General features: G+C 42.8%; 1 long non-coding RNA gene across 1 annotated transcript; it reads left to right on the top strand.

Moving 5' to 3' along the window:
• Positions 1–1,099: 1,099 nt before the first annotated feature.
• On the top strand, positions 1,100–11,079 carry LOC142764901 (uncharacterized). Its single transcript, XR_012883952.1, has 3 exons — positions 1,100–1,160; positions 6,197–6,265; positions 11,050–11,079. It is a non-coding gene; the product is annotated as an uncharacterized LOC142764901 (long non-coding RNA).
• The last annotated feature ends 1,838 nt before the right edge of the window (positions 11,080–12,917 follow it).

Genomic DNA, 12,917 nt, shown 5'->3' with positions numbered 1-12,917 from the left:
AGAAGAACACGTGGTCAACACTCGTCCGGACGGCCGATGATGTATAGCTGCGCGTAGGAATGAATACGGGTGCGCTCCACAGTTCAGACAAACCTATCGCAAAGAATCATTACTACACACCTCGGCGCATAATGCCCAGAATTGGTGTATCAGCGTTCCGCTATCACCTTCCTGTAAATAAAACCTTGGAATGTAATTGGAAAACTTGATGTTTTTTGTTTTTTGTGTTGCGGTTTTCTTAGCGTTTTCCGCGTCAGTGTTTTTTGAACTTTCGCTCCGCCTTTTCTTAATCACGAACTTATATACCAGCCGTAGCAGGGACTCCCGTGTGTTTATATGTGTTTCTATCTCCATCCTCCCTTCTATCAATCCTCTTTTCTCTACTTCTCTGCCTCCCCTTCCCCAGCGCAGGGTAGCCAACCAGATATTTGTTTTCCGGTTAACCTCCCTGCATTTCCGCATCACATCTCCTTCTCTCTCTTTATCCATAGCAGAACACCTAACTTGCCTTGGGCGGTTCTCAGTATATGCGCGCTCTTCGCAAACTATTCTTCTCTCACGCTTGTCCCTTAATTTTTACGGCTCTTTTCTGAAGAAAATTATTACCCTAACTTTTAACGCCACGCCAATGTCAGGCGTTTCCATGTTGGGGGTTCCCGTGCTGATTAGAAGAAGAAGAAACCCAACGAACGTTTTTCAACATGAAGCCCACGTTAACAGATATTCAAAAAAAAAAGAAGAAAAACGGATCGAGAAGTAATTTTCAATTCTGGATAAATCCGTGACATACCAAATTAATTGGGTTTGGCGAAACCAGCTGTCTGGTCGGCACCAAAATTTAGTTGTAGCTATTAGTGTCTACTTTGTTGTTGATTCTTTTTTCTCACTATCTAAATGTTTGGTTTCTTTCTTTTTTTTAACATACTCTCTTTACTATACAACTACCCCAACCCCTCTTTTTTTTTCGTTGTAAACAATAAGGCAGTTATCTTCCATATGAGACTATGGTATATGTTCTCTTGGCCAATCCCCCCGAGTGGGTACGAGCCATGAATTGGAGGATACAAACAAACAAACAAATCGGCGCACGTTCGTTCGAAGCAGCCGGAAAGCAAGCTCTCCCGTTCCATCCTTTCTGGTTTTGAAAAGAATCGATAACAGTAAGTCAGAACCAGTACGCATTCCTTAAGGACGACTCGGAAAACTTAGGGCGCAGTCTGAATCTGTTTGCTATTCCCTTTTACGTGGATGAAGCACTGAAGCAGTGGCACGAGGGTAAAGGCACAGTTTTTTCCCCTGAAGATTGCACGCCAATGAACCAGCTATGGGATTTCTTAATACCAAATACTTTATAAATATGCTACCGTTTGAGCACCCACATTTCTCTCGACGAGTTGTCTTGGTTCCAAGCCGTTTAATTTTCTCTTCGATTCATTATCTCGTGCAGTGCTGACCTCATTAGTCTTTGTCTGGCAGGGTAGATTAGAAGGCTCAGGTAGATTTGCAGCTCAGGCTAGCGGCTGTGAAGCTGAAGGGCTTGGGTTTAATTCCCATTGACATGTCACTTTTAGAAGATAACTGTATAGTGGAGCTGACGAGCGCAGCCTCTTTTGCGGGTTGTCGGAGGAACGCCTTATCGAAGAGTTTTATTGCAAATAATTTTCGGAGTTGTCGAAGAATGCCTAATTGTAGAGTGTAGAAAACAGATTGAAGATGGAGCTCGGAGTCGAGGAAGAAGAAGTAGCCAGGGTCACGCTCTGCATATTTTTTTTCCTGTTCTGTCAACAATAAACCGAAGACGTATCGGTCCTGCGGTCTCTCTGGTCCTTCTAAAACATGGTGCCGTGACCAGGATATTTTTCTTCAAATTTATCCAAATGTCGATGAATTGTGGCCGCTAGAGGGAAGCTATTTGGTGTAGTTCCGAAAGTAACCCTTGTCATCCTCCATGTTTTCATCTTATGGGTTGGCATATCTTCGCTGGGTATTCTTTCTCACCACATGAATCGCAGTGCGTCTCGGTCATTTTCATGTATCTTGATCTGCAAGAATGCTTTTTCCACGTCGGCTGACATAGCGATCTTGTGATGTCGAAAATTCTTCAGCAAGCTTGTGATGTCGGGGTTTAGGTTTGGCCCCTTTTCCAAGTTGTCATTTAAGGATTCACCTGGGTTCAGGCTTGACAATGCGTCAAAGACGATCCGTATTTTTGTCGTTGTTCGGTCCTTCTTAATTACTGCTTGATGCGGCATGTAGTATACAAATTTGTTCTGTATATCGGATCCAGCATCTTCTTCGACGTTTTCTGATATTTCTTGCTCAAAGTACTCTCGAATAGCTTTGTCATAGGCTAGGAGTTCACCTTTATCCTTGCACAATTTTTTGGTCACCTGGATTAGCCTCTTCTCTGCAATGGTGGTGTTGTCGTCCAATGTCATGTTTTCCTTCCATGGTAGCCGCACTTGGTATCTTCCTGCCTTGAACTCCATTGTTTGTCGGACGTAGTCTAGCACATGTTCATCGCTCAACTTAGTTGCTAATTTCTCCTTGATGCCCATGTTTTCCCAGTCCCAGAATCTCTGCAGTTCGTCCGCAGTCGTGTCCGACTTGGCACTGACCTTGATTACCATAACCGTCGATGATTTCATCGGCACACAATGAAGTCCTACAGGACCTTGGACCGTCCATCCCAATATTGTTTCTATTGCCATTACGTTTGGATGAATCTCGCAAATGCGACCAGTGACTACAGTCCAGTAATAATCTGCTCCAATTAATATAGAAGTTTCCATATTTTTTCTTTCTTTGTCCGTCTTCTCGTTGTCATCAGCCAAACGAATTCCCATCGATCTTGCTCTTTCGTTATTGTCAAAGGTGGCGATGGTAGCACGTCACAGGATATAACTTCTATCTCCAGTGCCTCAATCGTGACTGGCTCCGAGATGGGATCCTGCCTCACGCTGACCTCGACGACTTTCATGTCTAGTTCCATCTATCCTCCTCCAAATGATCCTACAGTATTCCTTTCGGATCTTTTTACCTTGCACGCTAGTTTTCTTGCCAATCTTTTGAGGATGAATGTCCTCTGGCTCCCGTTGTCCAGCAGAATCCGTGCGTAGCACCCGCTGTCTTCTCTCTCCGTCCACAAAAAGGCTGTCTGCAGTAGTATGCACTTGTGTTCATGAGACTGCTGTGCGTGCATGTTGCAGGACTTGCTGGTGTCTAACCAGTCAGGTTGCGCGCTTTTACGCACTTGCTCAACATCACCGGTTTGCTGCTGTGCTGACTTTCCTGCAGGCATACGTGGTCGACACATGGATGTTGCGTGCCTTCCCTTGCATGTTTTGCAGCGTACGTTAGCGCGGCATATCTTTGCGGTGTGGTGAGGTCTGGTGCATCTGAAGCACCTTCGTTCCCGTTGCAAGGCTTCTTTCTTCTGTTGCATACTAATGCTTCTTCTGCAATCTTCCGTGTAGTGTCCAGTCATCTCACAGAAGATGCATTTTTTCATCGAGGTGCTTTGAAGCGCAGATGTTCTAGTCCGCCTCATACTGTGCGGTGACTGGGTAACGTCGTATTTTTCCTCTCGAGTTTCTTCTCTGCTGCGTATATATATGTTTAAAAACTCCATAATTTCTTTCAAACTGCTCGTGCTGTCTCTTGACGCTGAGTCTGGTTCCGTAGTTGCTGGTCTGTTGTCCCCTTTCTTTAACTCCTTCATCTTCATCTCAATCCTTATATCCACCGGTAGCGCAGATTTTACAACGGGAGCTATCACTGGACGTAACTACCCATTTCCACTCCTAATTACTGCAATGCTCGTGTGTTCACTTGCAACTTTTGTAAGAGTTTCTTCAACCCATCTACATCTTTAGGACTCTTCACTGCTTCCAAATTTGAAAGCTCTTTTATGTAGGTCTCTTTTAAATTATCTTTTCGTTCGAAGGTTTTTTTCAAAAGAGTGACTGCATGCTCGTAATTTTGATCAGAAAACTGCAAACCTTCTATGAGGGACGCAGCCTCCCCGCTCAGAGACGCCAGAAGGTAATTAAACTTTTGATTCTTCGGCATGTTCACTCTGTTATGCACCGATGTCTCGAACTGATGCCAAAACCTTGGCTATGTTGTTTTTTTCCCATCAAACTTGATCATCTCCAGACGTGGCAACTTAACAAGCCCTTGCGTCTCCGAGATTTTGTTAGTACCTTGCACTGAACTCGCCTGTTCTGTGACTATTCTCGTTGTCAGTTGCGTCGCTTGTTCTAACTCGCGTAATCGCTCCTCTATTTTTCTCGTTGCAGCGACGATTTTCATCTCATAATGCAAAACTCTTTAAAATTCTGCCTCCACGTCGTCTTCTTCAATGAACGGTTCTATCTGTTCGTTAACTTGTCTTAGCGTTTGTGACACGCTCTTCATCTGGTTCAGAAGCGTCATAAGTTGCGCTCGATCGGCGTCTTCTTCTATCTTCGTATCGATTTCGCTCGTAAGCGTCGTCACACTTGCTCGAAGCGTCTTCCGCTTCTACGATAGGACCTCTTTATTCATGCCTAAAACGTGTTGAAAGAGCTCTTGCCACAGCGCGTCTCCAACAGTCGTCGGTCGTGGTCCTTCTCTCGACGGTTCGTCCTTGAGCCAGACGCCGCTGCTTCGTTCTTCAACCCGTTGTTGCGAATGGGGTTGAAGTCTGTGCGTCTGTCTTCAGATCATCCTGGTCATTAAATTTGTGTGGGGCCGTCTATGTCTTCGAGTGGCGACGTCGTTTTAGCGTTCGTCAGCTTTCAGAGCAGCACTTTCAAAGGTGGCGAAACAAATTTATGAAACGAAACTTTTGGATAGCAGAAAGTTTCCGTATGTTGACTGGCATCCATACTAGCTTTACACAGTGTGGCTCCTTTATAGCCTACTCTTTTCATTGGACTTTGGTGTTGTTTTGAAGTGTCTGATTTTAAGTAATTCTACGGAAGAATATTTTGGAAGAACGACCTTAGTGACCTGTCCGACTTCTTCAGGTGTAATGCAGAAAACAAGATAAAATGCGAAATAACAAAACTACAAGAAATATTATACAGGCAGAGATAGTGCGCACATGTAGGACATCAAAAACTCTTTTTAAATGAGGCGTGCCGAACGTGTAGGTAAAGGTCTGTAAAAGCTATGCAGGTTTGTAATTGGTTATCCGACAGCATACGCTGAATTAATCACCCGAAACGTCAAACTTTTTTGACTTTTACAGTATGCAGTTTTTTCATTGTTATGAATTTCGCAGATTGTCACAGATCTCGCGATGCGTTATTTAATATTTTTACTGCATTTCACAACCACAACAAAGATGTGATTATATGTTCAACTTTCCTGAATGTTCTTGTTCGTAACCCACATAAAAATTAGTAACTTATAATGAAACTAGACCCCAGTGAAGGTGAATAATAAAAGAATTACTCAATGAGGTAATCACAGCTAGATCGCTCATCGAGTCACTCAATCAAATAGAGAAATTATATCAAGCGACAAGAGGAGTAGGCAAGATACCCCTCCAAGTGTGTAAGCACAACAAATAGGTTCGGCTTGCTATCGAAGATAGTTGTCTCATTTCGCCTATAAACGCAGTTGTGGGTTAGTACTTGTGTGTGTTGCCGACTATTTGTCTGTTTGCGATGTAGCATGAAAGTATACCACTCGTGTTACGTCACAATAACACTCTTAAAGAAATCAGTATTACCTACGTCACCACGCGTTTGCCTTTGGGCAGTGTCTCCCTCACATGTGAAAATTATCACCTCTTTCTAAACTCTGAGTCACAGTAACGTGAATGGCCATCATACCGAACATAATGTACGAAGAGGGATCGATTGGCGTAGCAAAGCGCCGTCATCAACAAGTCCCGCATTCAACTGTCAGTCAAGAAATGTCTTTAATAGATGGCTTACAGACTTATTGCTAAGTATGCCCAAATAATACTAAAGCAATAGAGAAAAAAAGTGTTCTTCCGCCTTCACTGTTTCACTAACTGCTATACAATGATGAGGAATGCATGGCCGAGGCAGCAAACCAATTTGGCTGTGGAGATCGTCTCGTGAGTTGCCATACCACTGACTTTTCAACGGTACCTTTGTTGCGCCTTTGGGTGAAGGTCCCAGACAAATCTCAGTCTAGTGTATGTAACCATGTCACGATATCTTGCTCTTTTTTTCAGGAATGGCTGACCAGTCGGAAATGTCCTCCATGTCTTCGGTAGAATCATCTGAGATGTCAGGCATGTCAGGTATGTCGGGCGCACATCGTCTTGTTCTTACAACACTGCCACGTGCAGGAATCGAACATAAAATCTCACAATGTCACCGACATGATGGTTTTGGTTTAGGTGATGTTGCAGGAAAAAAAATATCAGAATATGCTGTTAAAAAAAACCACATTTTGTGAATCATAGAGGCTGTGCCCATACTTCAGCCGTAGCTGCAGTAGCAACCTGAAGTGCTTATTGGGCCTACAAGGAAGAATTATTCATTGCACATTGGTAAGTTATGCAGATCACTCAGCTAAAGTTCATAATCAAACGAAAGCGCTGTAAATGTGAAGTCGAAGGTTTACGCCGACTGCAGTACACCAGCTTAGGATACAGTACACCTGTGGTAAAAAAGGTCATCAGGCTAAAACTATTCTTTTAACACTGGAGCTGCTGTAGCTAGGGCCTGACAACAGATGAGCGTCTGCGTCCGCGTCCCACTACAGCTCCCAGATGCACATACAGGGGGCGTAACTGACTGGGTTGCGTACTAAGCGGTAGATGAGCAGAGGAAAGTGGCAAAAACTGAACTCAAACTTCATCTGGATGCGAACTCAAGCGTGAACAGCCTTTAGTCACAGTTGCCAGGGTGGGTGTGCCAGGTACAGCTGAAATTGCAAGTGAAATACATAAAAAACCACAGCGGCATTGTTTTTGCACATTTGACGCCGAGTCTTATGGGTTGAGTTGTTTATCAAAATGAAACTGTTTGAGGCTTTAACAATTTACTCTCACAGTCGCAAAATTGCGTATCATTAAGTACGACAACAAAATAGACATGTTTTTCAACTGGCAGACGTTTTTTTATTGAATACACAATGTAGAAATGACTTCGAGCTATAAGGAAATACTTCCATTCCTATGGCAATCGTAAGCTGTAGGCTCATGGTTCACGTGTATTCACTGAAGTGTTCTACCAATTCAGCTGAGCACTGGTGTGCCCCCCACCGTGGTGGTCTAGTGGCTGAAGTACTCGGATGGTGACCCGAAGGTGGCGGGATCGAATCCCACCTGCGGCGGCTGTATTTTCTATGGAGGCGAAAATGCTATAGGCCCGTGTGCTCAGCTTTGGGTGCACTTCAAAGAACCCCAGGTGGTCAAAATTTCCGGAGTCCTCCTCTACGGCGTCTCTCATAGTCATATGGGAGTTCGGGGAGGATAAACCCCACATACCAATAAATCAATCAATCAATCAATCAACTGGGGCGCTTTGATTCGCGTCGCTAAATATGCCGCGCAGTTTGATCACCCTTCAAAGATCACGATTAAACTACGTTGTCGTAGTAATTGAAAACAGAAAACTTAACTTGGTGGCAGGTATGTCAATATGGTTAATTGGGCGAGTTGAAGATTCATTTTTGTTTCACATGCGAGCGTGATACGTAGACAGGGACAAAAAATACACGAACTTATCACACTCAAATTTTAAACTGAAATCAGTGGAATAGTATCTATTTGAATATTACAGTCAGCCACGTTTGTCAGATATGTGGACGTTTAAGATGCACATTGTATAAAACTAGCGCATCATACGGCTGAAGTCAGATTAAAATGGAGAAACGTACATTCGATTAGCTGCAAACTGCGCCATTATATTTCAGTGTGTGGTACTGTTTATGTAATAACAACGCTAATACACAGTTTTCACAAACTGGACAAGAAATGACCGTATCCTTGTGCGACAGACATCATTGTACCCCAAGAATGTGCCGAATATACGAAATTCGACACTAAAGTTCTAGAGAAAAAGTTTTATGTGAATGGGACTGTTCGAAAACATTGCCGGAAATTTTAAAGTTCATAATTTTAACAGAAAATGTACATAATTATCTCGTTAATTCAGACTCATTTGTGATGTATTTCTTAATTTAACCGAATTCAAGGACGCGCTCCAAATACATGCGACAAATATCAGCTGATAGTGAGCATTTCTGAAAAGGTTAAAAAGTGTTTGCAAATTTCTACCGAAGCACTCCACCTCGAACAACTCATTGCACGTGGTACAGCCTTAATTGAAGCCATTATTCACACATAACTTAAGTCACTCATAAGTCACCCATAATTGATATTGATATATCCCGCATAAGTCACCCGTAAGTGATATAAGTGAAGTGTGGGTGACCACAACGCTTTATTGACCGTTAGCTCTGTTCGTGGTCTATCCCTTGGAAACAGCACACAGAAACGGCAAAATTAAGTCACACACCTAAAGAAAAGTGCTGTGTCGCAAAGGGTTATAGAGATTTGCTATTGTCATTCATTCGTTGTACTCATGACATTAGGCGACAGTTGCACAATAATAGAAACTGTGCTCAACTTACACGGTATTGTGCTTAAGCAGATATCTTTATTGGGAATTATTGACTGCCCATCTATGTAATAGGGCACACCAAGTTGGCATATTTGGTGAATGTGACATAATATAAAGGTTTTCTGCACTCTACGCTGTCGAAGTCGAAATCTGGCGTCAAAAATATTTTGAGTTCTCACCATGCACGCATCGACTGGATTTCACTTATTCATCATCACATGTGAGCGTCACTGTTGATTTAACTGGAATGGCTGTGCTGTGAAAGTCTAATGAAACGAATAGAAATCAAAGCGAAGGAAGCTATCGGGACGTTATTAGTCTTTGAAGTGTATAATGGTGATCTTGAAATAAATGTGAAGAAATAGAAGTGGACGAAAATGCGACCGCACACAGGTAGGCATCGATACTGTAAACTTTTAGAGCTTGATGCTGAGCTCCCACCTTGTTAAAAAGACCGCGTGCTACGTAACGCCAACTGACAAAAGAGATTATTCCACACTAACCTTCACGGCCAAAAAAAGCCCTAGCTCGTGATTACATGTACATGATTACTTGTGCTATGTATAACTGCCGCAAGACAGTGGAATACAATAAACGACATTAGATCGACAATTGGTGAAGTAATTGACATGCTTGACACCACAACCTTTCTTCACAAGACCTACCTTCATTCTGTTTTGTAATTCAATTCTAGAGCATATTTGCTGCAGTTTTCCACGTGCGGAAAACACAACGTCGAGGTTGATTTTTTTTTTGCACAATTTTTATCTTATGCGAAAACTCGTGCACATATGTGACTACCGCAAACTTATGTCGTTTATCTGCCTCCTTTAAGGGGCATCCCTTCCCTTTCTTCATACGCAATACCTTCTCAGCGGCGGAAATATGGACATTGGACGGAAAGCCTGCCTGTCGCAACCTAGTTATTTGATTAGAAAATACACGGGCCATTTTGTAGAAACATTATTTCGTTACAGCGGAATTGAGAAGAAAGGTTGTGGTGTCAAGCATGTAGATTCCTTCATATGTTGTCGATCTAATGTCGTTTATTGTATTCCACTGTCTAGCGGCAGCTTATACATTGGGCAGACTGGGCGCTGCTTGAATATTCGCTTGCGAGAACTCTACAAGGCGCTGAAATCAGCCCCGGGTTTACATTTGTCCGCCCATTGCAAAAAGTGTGGCTGCGTACTTGAATGTTCGCGCACATCTGTCTTATGCAGCCATCATGACATGAAAACTAGAGAGATTGCGGAAGCCTTTTTAATTAAAAAAATATTGATAGTTGTGTCAGTTCACCGTCTATATAACTGATAGATTGTGAAATATCGTTTCTGGACGACACCTGATCATGGTGGAACCATCTCCCTAGTTGTTTCCCTTTCTCATCTTTCTGGTGTATCATTTCTTCTCTGAATAAATTGAGTTTCAGTCTAAGCTTGTTTGTCTCTTCTCTTGTGTCCCGTTGGTTTGTGCTTCTAATTAATCCATTATGAAGTTGTACCAACTAGCCCGCCTCTCAACCCGACTGCATTATCAGAAAGTTGCACATTGGATACCTGTAGGTGCAAAGTTGATTTTCATCCAGTTTAATTTCTTGACATGTACACATTTAATACTGCAATACATTTAGAGTACTATATAACGTCCACGATACATTTCTTGGCGCCATTGGCGATTGGTTTTTCAGTAAACTTTTATCTAACGAAGAAATGGTCTCTTGAAAAGCGCTCACAGAAAACTACTGCAATGATCTACTACACTGCGTTGAGAAAAAAAATCAGCAGAAGCAAACAGACACACTCACGTTGGGCGATATAGCTAAATCACAATGAAGTTTTTTTCAGAGCTGTCAACCTTTCTCTATGTACAGAGCTATACGCGTAAGCATATTGTGTAAGAAAATGAAATAAAAGATTGCCAGTACTGAATACCACACAGTAAATTAGGACGGGTTAATCGTAAATGGTTGGTGATGCTTTTGCTCTGGAGTTGACTCAAAAAAATAAGGAGTGCATAATGACAATGACTATTGGGGAGCAGTTTATGAGCCGGGTAATATGAGCGAATACAATTTTCAGTTTTGCTTAACTCTTATCAAGACCGTAAGGGTGGAGGTAGGGACAATGAAAGCATATAATGGCGTTAACCATTGTATAGCAGCAAAATTATTGTGGGGTATATGTTTTAATTTGATATGTTTAGCAACGTTTCGTCCCATGGTTGATTCTCCACTCGCTGTTCATTTTTTTATTCACTACGATGCTGACTGCTTAACTCTTATTGTTTCGGAGACTTTTAAGGGTTTTTGAAAATTAAATAAACAAAATGTAAATGCGAAACCAAAATTATAATTCAAGCAGACGGCACCAAGATCGTGTAATCTTGTATGCAGCAAAAGTTAGTCACAGTGAGCCGGTACTAGCAACGCCTTTTTTTTTCGTTTTCGCAGACACGAGTACGACGGATCAGCAAGGAGGCGGTAGGTTCATACATCTCGAATATCATATGATATCATAGTACCGGATTACGCTATACTTCCCTATCGTAAGTTTTGTTGATGTAGACATGAATGTAAATATAAATAACTCCACATCTCTTACCTCGACTGAAAATCATAAAAACGACCCTAATAAAACACATTCTTGCCAGTTACGTGCTATATTTTTCCTTGCATCGCCCCATGTTCCCGTCGTCTTTTATAAGTGCTGGTCGCAAAGCAGTACAGGCGTCACCTGAGCTTCGATACAACACAAAAGTGGGTTATACCTTCTGCGCTGCCACACCCGTTGGCGCTCTGTAGTCGATTGGGCTACTGTCACAACTGGCAACAATAATGAACGCCTCAGAGATAGGTCGCGTTATAGGTGTTTTTTTAATTCATTGGTATAGGGTGAAATAAGGGATAGGAAAAAGGGAGCACACACGGACAACGCTGTGTGGTTATTTGCCTTCCGTCTCCAATTCGCCGCTGCGCAGATAATTCGAAGTGAAACAAGATCTGGCTCTCTGAATCGTTGTCATGTGGTCGGGCTCTGCCTTGCAGGAAATTAACTAGACCACCTACGATAGGAACAGCCTCATTTACTTCTTCGCGGAGTCTTCATCGATTAAAGTTCAGAATTTCGTGGCCACATGGTCAGGCGCAATATCAAGGCATGGCCGGATAAGCCACTTGACTGCCAGCGAATCGCGACCATCGAAACGCTCATATGGGCAAAGCCAGCTGTCACACCAAAAGAACGCTTGCCGCCCAAATCACCGACAAAGCTAACGCGATCGAGTGCGTGATCAAGGCGCTGCGAAGGTGTTACGAAGAGCGGCAGCGGTTGCAGCTTGGCAACATGACACCTTGACAGCCCAAAATATTCAGCGAACAGGCAGTGCCTTTGCACACTCCGACAAGGCTTGCAGTTGAATAGAAATCCATGAGGGAGCGTCATTTATCTCTCAAAGGTGGGTTAATTTAGGCCTGCATGAACCATAAATTGACGGCGACGCAGTGAGCAGTGGAAAAGAACATGGTAGGTGTAACCTTAAGGGACAAGAAGAGAGCAGTGCGTATAATGGAACAAACGGGTGTTAATGACATGATAGTCGAAATTAAAAAAAAATGTTCATTAGCAGTGCAGGTAGCGTTAAGGCAAGATAACCGCTGGTCATTGAGCATTATAGACTGGATTCCAAGAGAATGCGAGCGTGTGAGGGAGACACAGTTAGGTGGACAGATGAGACTAGAAAGTTTGCAGGTATAAAGTTGTAGCAGCAAGCACAGGACCGAGTGGATTGATGGAACGCAAGAGAAGCCATTGTTCTGCAGTGGAAGTAGCCTGGCTGATGATGATGATGATGATGATGGTGATGATGAAGGAGAACGCATTCATGAACCAGACTGGCTGTAATTCTTCCATGTTCAGCCGATTAGCGATGCTATTTCTTTAGTCGTGCCGGCAGTCCGCGTTCGCACTACGGCCTTGTAGTTTTATCTCTTGTAGTTTTATGAGACTATAGGTTATTCCCGTAGCTTTTGTTTGTGCTTGGAGTTTCTGAAACCTGTGTTGTCAATTCCAGTCTGCATCAATGGAAGTAAACGAGCTTATGAGGCTACATAAGTAATTGTGTCTTTCTTGAGAACCTGCCTATACAGTTTGTAGAAAATAAAAAATCGAACAACGCTACCTGTGAAATACGCGCTGTAGTGGAGAAGCCACTTTTCAAGACTATAAATTGAAGAGGTATTGCCACACATTCTACGCATGGTCAAAAAGCGCCACCAATCAGCAGTTGAGGCTCCCGAAAACACGCGAGCCAAATAATATT

The sequence above is a fragment of the Rhipicephalus microplus genome, chromosome 6, assembly GCF_043290135.1.
Source record: "Rhipicephalus microplus isolate Deutch F79 chromosome 6, USDA_Rmic, whole genome shotgun sequence".
Classification (NCBI taxonomy): Eukaryota; Metazoa; Arthropoda; class Arachnida; order Ixodida; family Ixodidae; genus Rhipicephalus; species Rhipicephalus microplus.
This window is presented reverse-complemented; position numbering and strand designations above follow the sequence as displayed.